General features: G+C 40.9%; 1 pseudogene; it reads right to left on the bottom strand.

The window, feature by feature from the left end:
• Positions 3827–4458, bottom strand: Gm8932 (predicted gene 8932; annotated as a pseudogene).

Raw genomic sequence — 19904 nt, 5'->3', positions numbered from 1 at the left:
ATTACTTCTTGGCAGACAGGGTATGATGGAACGGAGGAGTCCACACCATGGTGGCCAGGAAGCAGAATAAGACAGGAATAGAAAAAGCAGAATATGCCCTTCAAACATATTCTTTATTTTTTCTTTTAATTTATTTATTTATTCCCTTTACAACCCTATATCAGCCCTTCCTCTCTTCATTGTACCCCCACATGCAAGTCCTATCCCATTTCCCCCTCCCCTTCTATTTTGAGAAGGAGAAGCTCCGCTTTAAGTGTCATCACTCTCCCACACACCCACCCGTACATCAGTCTCTGTGAGACTAGACACATCCTTTCCCACTGGGGTCAGACAAGGTGCCCATATAGGAGTGCAGGATCCACACACAGGCAAGCAGGCAGGCAGACAGGCAGGCAGGCAGGCAGGCAGGCAGGCAGGCAGGCATGCAACAGGCTCAGGGACAGCCCCTGCTCCAGTTGTTTGGGGAACCCACATGATGACCATGCTGCTCATCTGCTACATATGTGCAGGAGGCCTAGGTTTAGCTTGTGATCACTTGTTGGTTGGTGATTCAGTCTCTAGGAACTCCCAAGGGTCGAGGTTAGTTGACTCTGTTGATCTTTCTGTGGAGTCCATGTCATGTTCGAGTCCCTCAATCTCTCTCCCAACCCTTCTGTAAGACTCCTCAAGCTCCATATAATGTTTGGATGTGAGTCTCTTCATCTCTCTCTACTGGCTGCTGGGTGGAACCTCTCAGAGGATAGTTATACTAGGTTCCTCTCTGCAAGAATAACTAAGTATCACTACTCGTTGATTGGTTCTTACTCATGAGATGGGTCTCAATTTGGGACAGTCATTGGTTGGTCATCCCCTCAGTCTCTGCTCTATCTCTGTCCCTGTAAGCAGGACACATTTTGGGTCAAAGACTTTGTGGGTGGGTTGCTGTCCTTGTCCTTCTACTAGGAGTCCTGGCTGGCTAGAGGAATTGGCCACTTCAGGATCCATATCACCCACTGCTAGGAATCTCAGTTAGAGTCACACCCTTAGACCCTTTGGTGGCTCTCCCAATCCTAGGTCTCTGGAACCTCCTAGAGATTGTCACCACCACCACCACCACCACCACCACCACCACCACCACCACCGCAGCTAATCTCCCTTTTCTCTCCCTAAGATTCTACCTTACAGCCATTAGAATACCTAAGATCAAAAACTCAAAGTACAGCACATGCTGGCAAGGTTGTAGAGCAAGAGAAACACTCTTCCACTGCTGGTGGGAGTAAAAACTTATACAACAACTCTGGAAATCAAGTTGGTGGTTTTTCAGAAGATTGGGAAAAGTTCTACTTCAAGATCCAGCTCTACCACTCCTGAGCATATACTCAAATGATGCTCCACCATCCAACAAGGACCGTTGCTCAACTATGTTCATATCAGCTTTATTTGTAATAGCCAAAAACTGGAAACAACCTAGATGTCTCTCAACTGAAAATTGGATAAAGAAAGTGTGGTATATCTACACAATGGAATACTACTCAGCCATTGAAAACAAGGACATCGAGAGTGTTGCAGGCAAATGGACAGAACTAGAAAATATCATCCTGAGTGAGGTAACTCAGACCCAAAAGGACAGGCATGGTGTGCATTTACTTATGGATATTAGCCATAAAGTACATAATAACCATGCTATAATCAACAGACCCAAAGAAGCCAAATAACAAGGAGGGCATAGAAGAGGATGTTTGAATCTTTTTCAGAAGGGGAAACAAAATAGATATCAGAGATGGATGGGAGGAGGGAACAAACGGGTTGGAGGCAGGGATGGGGAAGGGGTGGGGGCATCAAAGACATTCTTAATAACTTTTGTCACCTCTAAAAACATCAGCACCAGCTAGGGACAAAGCATCCAACATGAGATTGTGGGAGAGACTGCATCTTCAAATTCCAAGTCCACAATGCAAAAGAGTAGATTTACTAGGGGAATTGGCACGCATAGTTATGGAGGCACGAAAGTCTCATGATGGGCTGTCAGTATGCTAAAGAAGCTTTCAGCATGTCCAGGGTAAGCTCAAAACTCTTAGGACCAGGGATGCTCCTGATAAGTTCTCTCTGGGTCTGAAGGGCCTGACCTTGCCTAGAAGATACTTGACTTGTAATTGGGGAAGGGGCCACTCAAATACCTCATAGCCATACTAGACAACTGTCCTAGCATCCAGGAGTGTTTCAGGGGCTTTTATTTTGGTGGCAGAAATTTCACCCATGAGTGTCAGATGGTTCTGATCCACAGCTTTATTAAAGCACTTAAAGAACCTCAGACAGCTCCAATTACATCCAAGAGGAGCATGCTACTCACCCTGAGACACTGCACATGCACAAGTCCCCCCTTCCTTCCTTCCTTCCTTCCTTCCTTCCTTCCTTCCTTCCTTCCTTCCTTCTCTCTCTCTCTCCCTCTCTCTCTCTAAGTAAGAATCTTTCGACTTCAATTTTTCCCAAAAGAGAAATGAATATAATAGAAATGCAATTCAACTACCAGCAGTGTTTGTAACCAGAAAGGAATCTAAAAAAAACTCTATGTGATAATATAGAATTATATATATTCTCTTTTGTTACAAAATACAATTTCTGGGGCTGGAGAGATGGCTCAGCGGTTAAGAGCACTGGCTGCCCTTCCAGAGGCTCTGAGTTCAATTACCAGCAACCACATGGTGGCTCACAATCATCTGTGATGGGATCCAATGCCCTCTTCTGGTGTGTCTGAAGAGAGCGACGATGTACTCACATACAAAAAACAAATGAACAAACTTTTTTTAAAAAGCAATTTCCTTCTTTGCTCTCCTATATAGTTCTGAAGTCTGTATTTAAATCAGCAATTTTAACTCTTCATGCAAAGGTTTGGTCCAGCTTGTGCCCTGTTCTATATTATGAGTCAACTAACAACTGTACAAGGCTTGGAAATGATTTGCCGCAGGGCTGTACCAAGGTTGTAAGATACACTAGTCACTGATTTAAAACTTCCCATTAGTGAACTGAGGCCTGTTTGCCATTTTATCCTGCTCATGACCTTAGGAAATATATACAAAGTAATGTTTGCAAACTATAAGCTCAATGTAAAAAACATCAATCTGTTTTGACTAGGAAAAGGCAGCTGTCTGGGACAGAGGTGGGGATATACCTGTGATATCCACATTTACACTGGGGGGCATGATTCCCAAGGCTGGAGTGTGGACTCAGCATCTCAGAGGCTGGCTGCTGTGTAGTGACATGTGGTTGCTTTTCTCAACTAAGAAGCAGAGGAATGGCTCTCCAGCTCAGAGATTGACACCACACATTAGTCTTCCCCAGCAGGAGGACAAGTAACAGCTCCTTCTCCACCTCCAAGAACCTCCCCTGCTAAATGATCCCCTATCAACCTCCAACTCTGCCTTCATGTCCTGTGCTTCCAAGAGCCTCTTCTTACTGCAGCAAAGAAGGATAACGATTTCACTTATCATGACTTCTCCCCTGCTTTCATGTGCATGAAATCACACACACACACACACACACACACACACACACACACACACATTAGCTCAAATATTCTCTTGGGGAAAGGGTGTGTATAAAAAGGTCTAAAGGGAAGTGTAAATGTATCAAAGAGCCAAAGGGAGGAGGGATCAGGCCAGCAGCTACTCCAGCATAGCACTGGGCTATTCCTGCATCCATCTATTTATAGAGAATGTTCAACATGGGAGGAGAGTGATGGAAGGAGCACTGGGCTCCCTAGCAACACTCTGCTGCAAATCCTTCAGGAACCCATCTCTATCTTCTGTTCAATCACTATATCACTGCATTTGTTCCGGAACCCGGTCAGGATCTCTTTCCTAAACCTCTTCTGCTGCTTGGCCAGGAGAGACTGGTAGTACTCAGCATCAGTGCATGTTGCAATGCTTTGCAGCCAGGATGGGGGACACCTCTTTGAAGAGAGTATCTTTGCATTGACACTGTTTGAAAGCATCATCAATATAATCTGAAGCCCAATTTGCAAGCTTAAGTTATGATGACATCTTTCACACTATTTCTTGTGACGTTTAAGAAAAATACTTCTGGAGCTTGGGCCAGCATAACACTGAGGTCCCCAAGAGCATATGGAGACAGGTCCACAATAGGCTCTCGACTTAAGGCAGACAAAAGCATGACTTTGATATGTAAAAAGGCACCACCAGCAAACTGCTACTGTTTAGCAGCAGTTTTCAAACCTTTATCATTATCCAGGTTTTGCTCTGTAGCAATCTGACTATGCTAAGGCAGCACAATTGAACTACACACAGCTTGGTTCATATCCTAAGCTTGCCAGAGGCAATTTTACAGATCCTCCAAAAAGGGAACCTTCAAAAGCATCCTTCCATGTAAATGTCAAGCAGATCTGATTTTCAGAATATGGAAGCTTGGGTTCAATAGAACAAATCCAATCAAAATACTTGAGCAGTATCTCCAGTGTGCCCTGTGCTTCTTCGTTTGGAGGCCAAGCACAAGTTTAGATAAAGTATTCTTTTGATGTTTATGTTTCGGCCGTCCTTGATTTTAATCTCAGACAAAACAGGCTGAGCTGGTAACACTACTTCCAGATGGACAGCAGCCAGAGCTGGTAACACCACGGGAGCAACACTTTCATGACTTTTATCCAAATTGATCAAAAGCATCCTCAGCTAAATGGCAACGCAGGGATGGAAAGCAGCTCTACCCTCTCTCTGAAAGGGAATTGACCTTCCATTTCTTTCTTTCTTTTTTTTTTTTTTTTTTTTGTTCTGCCTTGACCCTCAGCCAAGTGGGCAGCACTACATATAGAGAGCAGATTCTTAGTTTTTGGCCTAATGGCTCAAATACCAATCTCTTCCAGAAACAGGCTCACACCAAATCAATGCTTATCGAGCTGTCTTCCTCTGCCATAATCACAAAACAATGCTTCCCTTTACTCTATTGTTGAGGAAACAGAAGTCTAGAAAGTTATGTGGTTTGTTGGCGTGGAGGTAGAGTTACGGCCAGAGCCCATTCACAATATGGGAGAGGGGGAGGGGGAGGGGGAGGGGGAGCTGGAGCGACTGGGAGTGGGGGAGGGGCAGGGGAAGAAGAAGAAGAAGAAGAAGAAGAAGAAGAAGAAGAAGAAGAAGAAGAAGAAGAAGAAGAAGAAGAAGAAGAAGAAGAAGAAGAAGAAGACTAATTTACTTCTATTTTCCTCCCTGGGGTGTGTGTATCTAGGGGATTCCTCAACTTTCTAATAATTTCTCATTTATTTCTTGTCTTTGACATAAATCTTCAGATTTAGGGGCAGCTTGACTCTCTATTTTGTAAAGGAAATTTCTCAACTCATTACTGATACTGTGGTTGATGACTTATACAACTTAGTGACATTATATAGAAAACTCACAGGAGAAGGCAAAACAGGACAGAAAAAAGTGTTTTAAAAGCAAAGTATTAATCATACTGATTGGCACCTTTTAATTTTTTATACAGCTATACTTTCATCCTTTCAGTATCTTCATAACGTCTGCTAAACATGCTATTGTACATTTTGGTGTGTGCATGTGCACACACAAATATCTGCAAAATGAGAGATAATATCAAGCTATCATATGGTGAGTGTTACCACTAAGGGACATGATGGGGCATCACTTATCAGCTTTGAATTGTAGTCACAGGAAAAACCACTGTTTTCTGCTCTGGCTTTAGCCACTTTTCAGTCATGCCAATCAAGTATCAGGTTCATCTGTTTTGGTCCCTAGAGAAAGATCTGGGGAAGAATGGTCTTCCACTGAGAAACAGAGGCCTCCATGAACTACCTTGGCTCAATAGGTAGTCAGTTGTCACCTCCTACTCTAGCCAAGATATCTGGGAAGTTTGCCTATTTCTAGGTTCGAGGGTGATGGCACAAGGGAAGTGGTTAGGGATTTTCTATGTGTCATTAAATTGGAAGAAAAGTATTTACAACCTGTTTTCAAACTCATGTTATATATGTATGTATAGGTGAGAGAGTTCCTGAAAGTGGAATCTCCAGGAAGTTTTGTTTTGTTGGCTGTAGTTGAATAATGTCTTGCAACAAAAAGAAAACACAGGCTAAGAAAGAATAAGGACTTCAGGTATGATGGAGAAGTAGAAGCCACGTCAGAATGGGTAGATGATTACAGTTTGGTAGTTAAAAGAAAGAGGAATATTTTCTATAACTCCAGTCCCAGAATCATGGGAATTCCCATGGGACTATTTCTACCATGGAACACATGAACTTTCTCTACTATAGCAGTGGACTTGCTGCTGTGATTGCAAGCTGCAAATTGGGCTAAAAGATTCCTACTAGGAAGTTGACAAGATAGGCACTGGTAAGGATTTGGTAGAGGGGAGTGCCAGCCAGTGTTACCCAATCCATCATCAGTGTTCACTCAGAAGAGGTGAAGTTGTAGAAACTAAACACAAACTCTGAACAGTGCTTTGGGCACAGCCCAGCCACCAGTAGTCCCTAACCCTGCAAAAATGCAGCAAACAGATGCTTGGAATTTGCTTCAGTCCTCTATATACTTAGAAAAACAATTTTTAAAAGCCTTTACATGATGGGGGTTGGGAGTGGCCATCGTATGAGAAAAACTGATTATTTAAAACCAACATGAAATATGGTCCAGACCAGGACCAAGGGGCAAAGTGGCAGATCAGCCAAGGAATGGAAATCAATACTCAGGCCCTTAATCTCATTTCTTATATTCCCACCAAGCTCTCCTACTTGCCTACTGCTATTATCTGTCAGAAATCCATTATCTTCTATGTACTCCCAGCTCTCAACCCTGCTGCCCACAGATATTTTTTGTCTATATAGTTCAGGCCATTGTATCCCTGCCTCTCCTTTTTCTTTTTACTTTTTCTTCCTTTCTTTTCTTTCCCCCATATTCATTCTTTTTACTGTTACAGCTCTCAAAACCCAGAGACTGGTCTGGTTTATGATATCAGGCTATATATCCTTACCTCTCCATTTTAGTCCACTACTCACCAAAACTTCCACATATCTACCCATTTTCCCCTTTGCCTTGATTATTTCCAGACCAGCTTGTCTTGTTTCTCCTGGCTACTTGGTACCTAACATACTAATACTTATTAATAGTCTCATTCTGCTTATCTATTTTCTTTTCCTTTAGACTCACACTAAGATAATAGTAAACACAATAGCATAGGTATCCTTTCACTCCCTAATAAGTAACAAAGGTCTGTTTTGTAACCACTTGTTATTTTTATTATTAGAGTGAATTATCTACTTTATAGTGATTATTACTGCAGATAGTACTCAACACACAATAGTAAATTAGAGATATATCTCAGAGGTTGAAACACTTGTTCTTCTAGTTAGCCTCAGCAGTCAACTTGCCACAGCCCAGAGTTATATGAGAAAGTCTCAGTTGGGAGATTGCCTAGATCAGATTGGCTTATGGGTTTGTTTGTGGGATTTTCTTGGTTGTTAAGCAAAGGTCCCTACGTTGTACAAAAACCTAGTTAAACAGAAGCTTGGAAGTAAACCATGCAAGCATCACTAACAGAATATATGAGGTGGAAGAGAGAATCAAAAAAGATTTCCAAGCAAAAGGACCCAAAAACAAGCTCAAGTAGCCATTCTAATATCTAGTAAAATAGACTTTCAACCAAAATTAATCAAAAGAAACAAGGAAGAACACTTCAAACTCATCAGAAGGAAAAAAAAACTACCAATATGATATCTTAATTCTGAACATCTATGCCCTAAACACAAGGGTACACACATTTGTAAAAGAAACACTGCTAAAACTTAAATCACACATTGAACCCCACAATTAACAGTAGGAGACTTCAATACCCCACTGTCACCAATTGACAGGTCACCCAGACAAAAACTAAACAAAGAGATAACAAAACTAAAAAACACAATAAATCAAATGTACCCAATAGATGTCTACAGAATATTTTATGCAAACATAAAAGAATATACCTCCTTTCAGCACCTCATGAACTCTTCTCCAAAACTGATCATTTAGTAGGTCACAAAACAAGCCTCAACAGACAGAAGAAAGCTGAAACAATGTCTTGTATCTTATCATAGCTCCGTGGATTAAAGCTGGACTACAACAAGAACAGAAACACTGGAAAGCCTACCAACTCATGGAAATTGAACAACTCACTCTACTAAATGATCTCTGGGCCAGGGAAGAAATAAAGAAAGATATTAAAGACTTTGTAGAATTCAATGAAAATAAAGGCACAACATACCCAAATTTATAGAACACAATGAAAGCAGTCTTAAGAGGTAAGTTCATAGGACTAAGTAACTCCATACAGAAACCAGAAAGTTCTCATACCAGCAATTTAATGTACTCCTGAAAGCAAATAAAAAGAAGGGAGGAATAGGAGGAGAAGCAGGGGGAGGGGGAGGAGGAGGAGAAGAACGAGGAGGAGGAGGAGGAGGAGGAGAAGAAGGAGGAGGAGGAGGAAGAGGAGGAGAAGAAAGCACTCCAAAGATGGGAAGAAGAGGCAGGAAATAATCAAAATCAGGGCTGAAATCAATCAACTAGAAACAAATAAAACAATACAAAAAAAAAATCAACAAAACTAAGATCTGGTTCATTGGAAAATCAACAATATAGACAATTCCTTAGCCAAACTAAGCAAAAGGCAGAGAGAAAGTACCCAAATAAACAAAATCAGAAACTAAATGGAAGATATAACAACAGACACTGAAGAAATTCGAAGAATCATTAGATCTTATTTCAGAAATCTGTACTCCACACAATTGGGAATCTTTACAAAATTTTTAATCAGATACCGCTTTCCAAAGTTAAATTAAGATCAGAAAAACTACTTAGAAAGCCCTATAACTCCTAAAGAAATAGAAGCAGTCCTTGAAAGTCTTCCAACCAAAAAAAGCTCAGGGCCAGATGGGTTAAGTGCAGAATTCTACCAGACTTTCAAAGAAGAGCTAATACCAATACCACTCAAACGATTCCACAAAATAGAAACAGAGGGAACAATGACAAACTCATTCTATGAGGCCATAGTCAGCCTGAAACCTAAACCACACAAAGACTTAACAAACAAAGAGAACTTCAGACTGATTTATCTTATGCACATTAATGCAAAAATACTCAATAAACCACTCACAAACCAAACACATCCAGGAACACATCAAAAAAACATCATGATCAGGTAGGCTTCATTTCAGAGACACAGGGATGGTTCAATATACAAAAATTCATCCACATAATCCACCATGTAAACAAACTGAAAAAATAATCACAGGATTAGATGCTGAAAAAAACCATTGACAAAATTCAAGACCCCTTTATGTTAAAAGTCTTAGAGAGATGAGGGATAGACGGCACATACCTGAACATAATCAAAGCAATTCACAGCAAGCCCTGAGCCAACATCAAGATGAATGGAGAGAAACTTAAAGCAATTCTGCTAAAATCAAGGACAAGACAAGGCTTTCCACTCTCTGCCTATCTATTCAATATAGTATTTTACGTTCTAGCCAGAGCAATAAGGCAACTAAAGAAGATCAAAGGGATACAAATTGAAAAAGATGTCAAAGAGTCACAATTTGCAGATAATATGATAAGCAACCCCTAAAATTCTACCAGAGAACTCCTGTAGCTGAAAAACAGCTTCAGCAAAGTGACTGGATACAAAAATTACTCAAAGAAATTAGTAGTCCTCCTTTATACAAATGATAAACTGGCCAAGAAAGAAATTAGGGGAACAAAACCCTTTACAATAACCATGAATAATACAAAATTTCTTGGCATAACTCTAACCAAGGATGTGAAAGACCTGTATGACAAGAACTCAAGTCCTTGTAGAAAGAAATTAAAGAAGATATCAGAAGATGGAAAAATTTCTCATTCTCATGGATAGGTAGGATTAACATAGTAAAAATGGCCATCTTACCAAAAGCAATCTACAGATTCAATGCAATCCCAAACTTCCAACACAATTTTTTATAGACCTAGAAAGAGCAATTCTCAACTTCATATGGAAGAACAAAAAAACCCAGGATAGTCGAAATATTTCTGAACCAGAAAAGAACTTCAGGCAGAATCACCATCCCTGACCTCAAGTTGTACTACAAAGCAATAATGATAAAAGCTGCATGGTACTGGTACGGAAACAGACATATTGATCAATGGAATCAAAGACCCAGAAATAAACTCACAGACCTATGGACACTTGATTTCTGATTTAAAAAAAAAAAAAGAGGGGCTGGAGAGATGGCTCAGCGGTTAAGAGCACTGACTGCTCTTCTGAAGGTCCTGAGTTCAAATCCCAGCAACCACATGATGGCTCACAACCATCCGTAATGAGATCTGGCATTTCTGGAGTGTCTGAAGACAGCTACAGTGTACTTACATATAATAAATAAATAAATCTTAAAAAAAAAAAAAAAGAGTCAAAAACCATACAGTGGAAAAAAAGAAAGTATCTTCAGGAAATGGTCCTGGTCAAACTGGATGTCTACATGTAGAAAAATAAAAATGGATCCATATTATCACCCTGCAGAAAACTCAAATCCAAGTGGTTGAAGGACCTCAACATAAAACCAGATACACTAAGTCTCATAGAAGAGGAAGTAGGAAATACATGTGAACATAGTGGTACAGGAGACAAATTCTTGAACAGAACACCAATGGCTTAGGCTCTAAGATCTACAATTGAAAATTGGGACCTCATAAAACTGCAAAGCTTCTGTAAGGCAAAGGATACTGTCAATAAGACAAAATGGCAGCCTGCAAATTGGGAAAGAATCTTCACCAACCCTACATCTGACAGAGGGCTAATATCTAAAATGTATAGAGAACTCAAGAAGGTAAGCACCAACAACCAAATAACCCAATTAAAAAATGGGACACAGAGCTAAACAGAGAATTCTCAACAAAGGAATCTCCAATAGCCTAGAAGCACTTAAAGAAATGTTGAAATTCTTTAGTCATTGCTGCAGACCCTCTGGGTTCCTTTGTCTTCATGGAACGGGTCTCTGGGGCAGATGGCAAGGCATGGTGAGTGACAGACAGACCAACATGCGAGATTATGTAGAATCTGAATGTATTTTGTCAGGTCGAGCATCAAACTTTTTATACCGAAGAAATAACAAGAAACCAGGCAAAATACAATCCACCAAGTTACAGTGACGCAATACAAAAGGAATGTATACATCAAAAGAAGGTGGGGACCAGGCTGCTGCCGCAAAGAAGGGAGCCAGGTGTAAACTCGTCTATTGTTAAACCCACCACCAGGGGTTCTGCACTAGCAGACCTTTTCATGAATACTGCAATACCCCAACCCCCATATTTCCTGGGTCTACAGAAGAATTTACCAACATGCTTCTAATGTGAAGCTTGCTATACCTAGCTGTAGAGAAGATCTCTGTCTCAGTGGAATTTCCTAGCTCTATTATGGTATTCCCTTGTTTGAGTGAGATTTGCTACTGTCCTTGGTAAATATTTTGCCGACCAGCTCTGAACTACTGGCTCCATCTTTTGTAATGCTTAATTAGTTACTGAATAGGTAACTTCCTTTCTGCATTCCTGCTGGATTTCAAGCTTGTAGGCTTCTGGGACCTTGGAACACTGGGGAGACTTAACTATAACAGAATTTAATCTTAAAAGGCATTTATAATAAAATATTAAAAGAGTTCTCGTAGTTCCATACACCAGACTAACACGGGAATAGGGTATGTGTATATGGGTAAATGAGAACGCCAAAGCTCCAGGAGGTGAGTTTCCATGAAACTCTTTTCCTCATAAGTGCTTACAGACTTTTCAGCCTGTCAAGCAGACTTGACCGGAGGGCATGGCAACTCATCAGGGAAATGCAAATCAAAACAATTCTGAGAGTCTATCTTACACCCATTAGAATGGTAAGGATCAAAAATTCAAGTGATAGCATATGCTGGCAAGGATGTAGAACAGGGGAACACCCCTCCATTGCTGGTGGAAGTGCAAACTTGTGCAATCACTTTGGGAATCAATTTGGCAATTTCTTAGAAAACTAGGAATAGTTCTACCTCAAGGCCTAGCTATACCACCCATGCTCAATTGACCCAAGAGATGCTCTATCATCCCACAAGGACCTTTGCTCAACTATGTACATAGTAGTTTTATTTAACTTAAAACTTATCCAGAAACTGGAAACAACTCAGATGTCCCTCAACTGAAGAATGGATAAAGAAAATTTGGTACATCTGCACAATGGAATACTACTCTGCTGGAAAAACAAAGACATTATGAATTTTTCAGGGTGGAATTTGAGAATATCATCCCGAGTTAGGTCATCCAGTCCCAAAAGGACATGCACAGTATTCACGTATAAATGGATACTTACCATAAAATGCAGGATGCCCATGCTACACTCCACAGACCCAAGGAGGATGGACAGGAAGAAGGGAATAAGCAATGATGCTTGAGTCTCACCTGGAAGGGGGAATGGAATGACCATTGAAGACAGATGGAGGAATGGAGCTGAATAGGAGAAGGGATTGGGAGGGTAGTAGGGAGTTTGGGGTTGGCTATGAGGAGGGGGAGGGGCATGGCCTAATGGCCATGAGAATGAATGGAAATCTGCAACTAAGGGAGAGTGGTAGGTGGCATCTCCAGGAAGGGGAACTTAATAAAGTGTTTTCTTTTTACAGTAAAGAACAAAACCCCAAATTCACTTAAAAGCTAAGAATTTTGATGGATTACATTGATAGTAAGTAAAGACATAGTTAGAAGAAGAAAGCTACCAGGGAGAGCCGCTATGGTTTGATAATGGTATTTGCCCCACTGATGCTCAGACATTGCAAGCCAGGGCCCTGAGCATAGTGCTGTAGTACTAGAACAAAAGTGGAGGCCCTGACAGGAGGTCTGAGTCCTGAGGGAAGCCATCCTCATATTGAGGGAATGATGTATCCTCCTTGGGATTTCTGAGCTTGGGAAAGAGTGGGTTGCTTTAAGAGTTATACCAACTCCTGAATTGATCTCTGGATTTCGGTTTGGTTTTATCCCTATAGCCATGGGTAGAATGTACGTTGTTTCTTCATCTTGGCTGTTAGGAATAACGCATCATGGGAGCTCACTTATTTATCCATTGGGAATATGTGGGTGGGTTTGTTGGACCCAACACTAGCTTTACTCTTAAATTCTTGAGTTTAAATTCCCAAATCCCGAACTGTTCTGCATAAGGCTGGAACAAATTATGATAATTTCAATTAAGACTTTAATTGAAAACTTTGTGTTTCTCATTTACTTTTGTATTTCTAGTGTTTGGAAATCCAGCAGCAAGTGAACAAATTTTAGTTATTGAGGCAATGAATAGACAGAAGAATTTGGCGACTTCTTGTTCTTAAACTTTCTTTTCAGGGTCTTTTTTTTGTATTAAGTGTGTATTAAAACCTTTTAAAAATTCCTTTGAGGGGCTGAAGAGATGGCTTAAAGAGCATGAGTACATTCTGCTCTTGCTAAGGTTTCAAATTTGGCTCCAAGTAACCACTCAGGGTGCTCACAACTGACTGTAACCCTAGCTCCAGAGGACCCAACATTCTCTTCTGGTCTGTACAAGTATATAAATACAAGTGCACATACCCAAACATACACACTCTTTCACAAAAATAAAAATAAATCAAACCTTAAAAAAATTCATATGGATTTTATCCCCAAGGAAATATCTGCTAAATATAATGTCTTCATTTTGTTTAATGTAACATTAAATGAGAAAAGAGGTGATATTGGACAAATTTCAGTTGCCTACCCTAAAAATGTGAAATGAGTTAAGCTTGAAATTTCAAATCATTCTAACAATTGCATCCATACATACCACAAAGTTGATATTGTTATCTATCTCAAATATTTCAGTAACCTTTAGTGATTTTTCTTTTCACTAGTTTTATTTGTTTTCTACTGTTCTAGTTTCATTCTATTGGGATAATAAACTCTGCCGGCCCCTCTGAAAGTAACCTAGAGGAGGAAATGGTTTATTTCAAATTTATAAGGTTATAGGTCTTTACAGAGTAGTCAGGGAAGAAACTCAAAGATAAACTTGAAACCGAAACTGTTGGTATCAGGAAATAGCTTTATGGTTGCAGGTCATCTCTGAATCCAGCTATGATGGTGACTGAGAGCCATATGATGGCAACAATATGAAACAGCTGGCAGGCATGAAACGAAATGGCCACAGCTATGCCAGGGGAGCAGGCTTCAACAGCACTAGGGGCTGAACTGTGGTAGCAGGGATTTTGTGTATGACAAGCAGGTACTCCATCATGAACTATATTTCTAACATAATCATTAGCCTTTTCTCATTGTGTGATCCTCCACCGCCATCTTCACTAAGTTAATTGATGCAAAAAAGCAAAATGGAAGACCATCTCTCGTTCAGGTTTGAAAACTGTGGTGTTGCAGGATATTTGATCACACTGTGAGCCTCAAGACTGTAAACTAGAAAGACCTTGTTATGTTGTGCCTCAGCCCTAGCACACACCTTTTAATCAAGAGCTTTCTGTTTACTGCAAACAATTACTTGTGTGGGTCAATCCTAGCACATACCTTTAATCCAAGAGCTAAATATAGTCAACCCTAGGTCAAGAGCCCAAGCAAGAAACTAACTGACAGAGAGTGAACATAAGTAAACATAAAGGGGTGGGGGTGGGGTGTCTTTGAGTTGAAGGGATTTAAGACAGCATTTAGAAGGTGTAGGACTTTTTTCCTTCTGGGATGGTAGTAGAGTAGGGAGGTCAGCTGGGTGCTTTCTCTGTCTCTCTGAGCTAGGATGCTTTTTCACTACAGGGTCTGGCTCTTGAGTCTTCATTCAGTAAAATCGAATAGCTTGAATTTTTGTCTTTAAAACAACCCGGTGGTAGATTCTATATAAATTATAGAATTAAATAAAAGCACTCCCTATAGCTTCAAATCCTCAGTTTTACTGGCTACCAAACCTTAATAAAGATGGCAACTTTTTTCAAACTCTTTACTTCCTTCTCAGGCTACTTCTCTTTGAATGCAAAGTCTATTTCCCATCACAGGACATACTCATTGCTGTGGTATAAACTGACTCCAAGTGTTTTGGTGGAGGAATAGATATAAGCAAGTGAAATCTAAATGGTTATTGTGTCTGTTTGCTTAAGGCTTTCCAGTTGGGATGGACACTGACTAACCCATAATTAAAACGGTAATAAAGATCTTGAGCTGATCATGAATCCTTTTAATATGTTAAAAGAGCCAAATGTTGCTCCAGGAATCTCTCGTCATCTCTGAAATGTCTCTATTAACTATGGTCACCTATTGGGTATTCATTGCTCACTCTGTTCTTATGAACAGTGGCTTTTCTTTGTATCCTTTGATTTGTAACTAGAAAAAGAAGTCACGGTTTCCAGAGAAGTACAGAAGCAAATGGAAAAGATGTAAAGGAGAGAATATGAGTAAAATATCATTAAGCCCAATAGATTTGATATTAACTATTTGAGGCAGAAACTCCTTCTACTGGACTATTAGAATACCAGAGATATCCCAGCTTGGTAGAATTTTAATAATTGACATTGGCACTATTCTGCCTCCTGTCACTGCCCATCCTCCAAATAAAACAAAGACTTTTCCTAGTTCTGACTTGTCATTCACTATTTTCACCCCACTCAGGTTTTTAGGAGAAAAGTTCTGTTCCCACTCCTGCTACATCCACTCCAGTAGTGACATGCATTACAGGTTTAGAAACCTGGAAGCAGTCCCGAGGCAGAGTTTCAAGGAAACTTAGCCTCCTGGAACCTTGGCATTCCTATAGCCCATATACTCAAAACCTGTCCCCATGTTAGTCTGGTATATGGATCCGTGTGCTCTCTTTCAGTATTGTTTTATTATAAGTGCCTTTAAGGATTGATTTTGACATATAGCTAAGCCTTTGCCAATGTTCCAATGGTTCCTATAAAGTCCTAGAAGCCAACCCTGAGCTTGGAATTCAGTAAGAATGTTACCTATTCAGTAACATTCAAATTCACTTCTAGTAGAGACAGTGAAACTAATTAGGCATTACAGTTTATTTGTATAGCGCTAGAAAAGCTTGGGGCTAGTCTACATAGTAATTACTTAGGATAATAGCCGAGTCACACCCAAACACAGGAATACACAATGGCCTAGGAAATAGGTGGATTGTAGTATGAAAGAGTTAGTAGAAGGGAATTCCCCTGGAGCAGGTTTTTTCACTAGGCCCAGAGGAATAGTATAATCAAGTATTTACCCTGGTGGCAGGTTTAACAATAGACTAGCATTGTATCAGAGCATTCACCTGGCTCCTGTGTTTAGCTGATTTTAATTAAGGGTTTTTCCTATTCTCAGCGGTAAACATGGCCTTGCTCCCGCCATCTTTTTATGTATGCATCTTCTTTTTTTGTGTCGATGTAACTTGGCGGATGTGTTCACCTGGCTTTCTTGGTTTTTTCTTCTGTATTAAAAGCCTGGTGTTTGCTTAGAAAAAATTACATTCGGATTCAGCACTCCCTTGTGTCTGTGTGGGTTTGTCACCCTTTTCTCGCCAACTCTTTGCCCATCTGTCTGAAACTCTGATTTCCCATGGATTGAGAGAGGCCAACTGAGCCCAGTGCATGGCACACTCCTGAATGATGTCATTGTAGTTACTTGAGATATGGTGTATTCCTAGCTAAGATGACTGTTCCAACCTCCCCTTATCCTAAGTAACTTCCTATGAAACTTTCATCAATTTCTCTTTAAAGCGTTAGCCATGAGGGATAAGTCTACTATAGTCATAGATCAGTGCCTAGCCCAGTCATCATCAGAAAGGCTTCCTCTGGTAGTTGATGGGAACAGATCCAGAGACCTACAGCCAAACACTAGGCAGAGAGAGATCAAATTGGAAACTTCCAACATGTCCCTCCTGTTGGAGCTTATAGAACCCCAAGGAAGAGGTAGAGGAAGAATCATAGTATCTAGAGGAACACCAGGAAAACACAGCCCACAGAACCAACTTGGCAGAGCTCATAGGAGCTCAGCGGGGAGAATGAAGTGGCAGCCATGGAGCCTGCATGGGTCTGGGCTAGGTCCTTTACTTCTATGTTATGGTTGTGATCTTGGTGTTTTTGTGGAACTCCTGACAGTGGGAATTCCACAGGTGTTTTTCCTCTTTTGCCTGCTCTTGGAACCCTTTTCTTTCTACTGGGTTGCCTTGCTGTGCCCTGATATGAGGATTTGTACCTAGTAGTATTGTTTCTTCTTATACTGTGTTTTGTTTATATCCCTAAGAGGCCTGCTTTTTCTCTGAGGGGAAACCGAGGAGGAGTGGATCAAAGGGACAGGGGATGTGGGGGTCAGGGGAGTGGAAAGAAGGGAAACCGTGGTAAAGATGTATTGTGTGAGAGAACAAATAAAAAACTGTTAGCCATTGTTTAAAAAATAAGTATGAGGTCATTTGTAACAAAATAAGGAAAGAAGAGGTTATTTGAAACAAAGTTTTAAATTTTAATAAAAATGATTCTTGGAGCTTAATGTAGAAAAATGATACACTAAAATAACCAAATACTCTAATCTTCCTTGGAAATAAATTTTGTAACAAGAGCAATATAAAGGTTATTATTCTTTGATTCGGTAAATTTCCTTCCAAGAATCCAAAATTAAGTAATAATTGCAGGGCTGAGGATGTGGTTCAATGATAGAGTGCTTGACTAGTGAGAGCGAGAGCCTTAGATTTGAGCCCTTAACACTGCCACAAAAAAGAAAAAAAAAAGATGAGGGCGAGGGAAAGAGAGAGGGAAAGAGATGGGGAAATGAGACCAGGGGGAGGTGTGTGGCAGTGGACATGGGGGAATAAAGGGAGTGGGAGAAAACTCACGTCCTGTCAGAGTTCCAGTGCTCTGGGTGGACAGACTTGGGAGGACTGCCTCATGCTTTCCAAGCGGCCTCGGGTGGGTGTCTGGCTGTGGGAAGCTACAGACCCAGCCCATGGTGGGTGGACAAGGGGCAGTCTGAGGTCTCTGGGCCTCATGGAAGCCAGAGATAACAGGTTCTTAGTCTTGGGCATCCCAGACGCCACTGGACACCACAGAAGAGCTGAGAACAAAATGAGGTCCCCGGGGGCAGCTTAGTCATCCTCAGGGCCAAAAGGAGGAGAGGGCACAGAGAGAGGGGGATCTGGGTGGTTCCCACACTGGTGAAAGTCCTTGGTCCAGACCTTGGCTGGAGCGCAGGGAGGCCTTCTGGCGGGAGGTTAGATGTGGCTCTTTAGGGGAAAACCTATCCCATCGTTTAAGCACGGAAGGCCTCGATGAGCAGAGATTGTCTGTGGTTTTAGAACTTTATTGTAGAAAGGCAGGGAGAAAGAGAGAAGGTAGAAAGAAAGAGAGAGGCTGGCCATGGCCGTGTGGAAAGAGGGGGAAGGGAGAGTGAGAAGGAGGGCTAGAGATGAAAGTAAGAAAGGTGAGAACATAAAGAAAGAGAGGAGGTCCCAAGCAGCCCCTTTTAGAGTGGGCTGGGCTATCTTGTAGTTGCAGGGTAGCTGTGGGGATGAGCCTACCTGGCTATTGTCAGGTAACTGTGGGGGTGGAGTCTAGCCAGAATGCCAGGAGCTTGGGACATTGTCTGCGTGACTAATAGTCACAGAATTATGGAGTTGGGGGCTCTGTGGTGTCAGGCACCTGTCTCTGGGACATGGTTCCCTAGTCCATCCCTTGTAGTTTCCTACTGTGTCTCCGGAACAAGCCTCATTCAACCAAAACAGCCTGCCTCTCACAGCCCCACAGGGAGGGAGAGAAGGAAGGGAGGAGGGGGAGGAAGGGTCTCATAAATAGATTTATCATCTTCAAGTAGGGTTACTTTATTTTCTTCTCTTCCTATTTGTATCCATTTATTTTTCTTGTCTTATTATTCTAGGTAAGAAGAAATCAAGTACTATGTTGGATAGGAGTATAAGGAGTAGGCATCCTTGATTTATTTCTAACCTTAATGAGGATACTTCAAGTTTTTCTCCAGTAAGTATTAAGTTGACTATAAGCTTGTCATTTGTAGCCTTTATTATGTTGAAGTATGCTCCCTCCATCCCTAGTCTGCCATGACTATGATCATGAAGTGATACTGAATTTTGCTAAAGGTCTAGGTCCTTTTTTGTGGTTTTTAGGAAGCAGTTTTGAGTACCTCAAGAAATTATATTGTAGTAACCTGTGACATTTCTGTCTTTTTATCCCTTCATACCTACTTCTCTCTCTTCTCTCCCTCTCTATCTCTCCTTCTTTTTCTCCTCTTTTTCTCCTTTTCCTTCAGTTCCTTCCTTATCCAATGCTGAATTAACAATCTGGTCTAAAAATCATTAGTTAACACTCCCTTTCTGTTCCTCTCTCCTCTTTCCTCTTCTTTCTCTTGCATTCTTTTTCCTTCTTAAAGGCTAAAAATAAGAGTAATAAGATTAAGGATAGCTTATATATAGTGACATCAGTAGCTCAAGCATCAGTATTTGTGATCATTTCCAGGATCCCAAACCCTCCAGGATATGCAATGAGTATCAGGGGGTGAATGGACATTTATTTAGTGGCTTCCTAACTCTAGAAAGCCCTAGTCTAGAAAGAAAATCTTTCCTGTTTTTCACTGGAATGAGACATTATCTTTGTTATTAACTGAAAGGTTGTTTTCACCAAGAGACATTTTTCTAGGTTGCACAAACGTTCTTGAGAATATGTTGGAAAAAGAGTTGTCAGTGCCACTGTTATTGGGACATCTATGGAGAAAATTGTCTCCTAACAACATCCATCCCTTGCTTCTACACCATCTTTACTAAGAACACATTTTCATGAATGTCTTCTGTCACCACCAGCCAATCTGATTAATACAATCAATGGAGGCAGGGATAAAAATCTACCTCACTTGTTTGATACAAGTACACATATGGAGATGGGTCTTGGATTTTCTATGTCAACAGCACTGTAA

This window comes from Mus musculus, chromosome 16 (assembly GCF_000001635.26).
Source record: "Mus musculus strain C57BL/6J chromosome 16, GRCm38.p6 C57BL/6J".
Taxonomy (NCBI): domain Eukaryota; kingdom Metazoa; phylum Chordata; class Mammalia; order Rodentia; family Muridae; genus Mus; species Mus musculus.
This window is presented reverse-complemented; position numbering and strand designations above follow the sequence as displayed.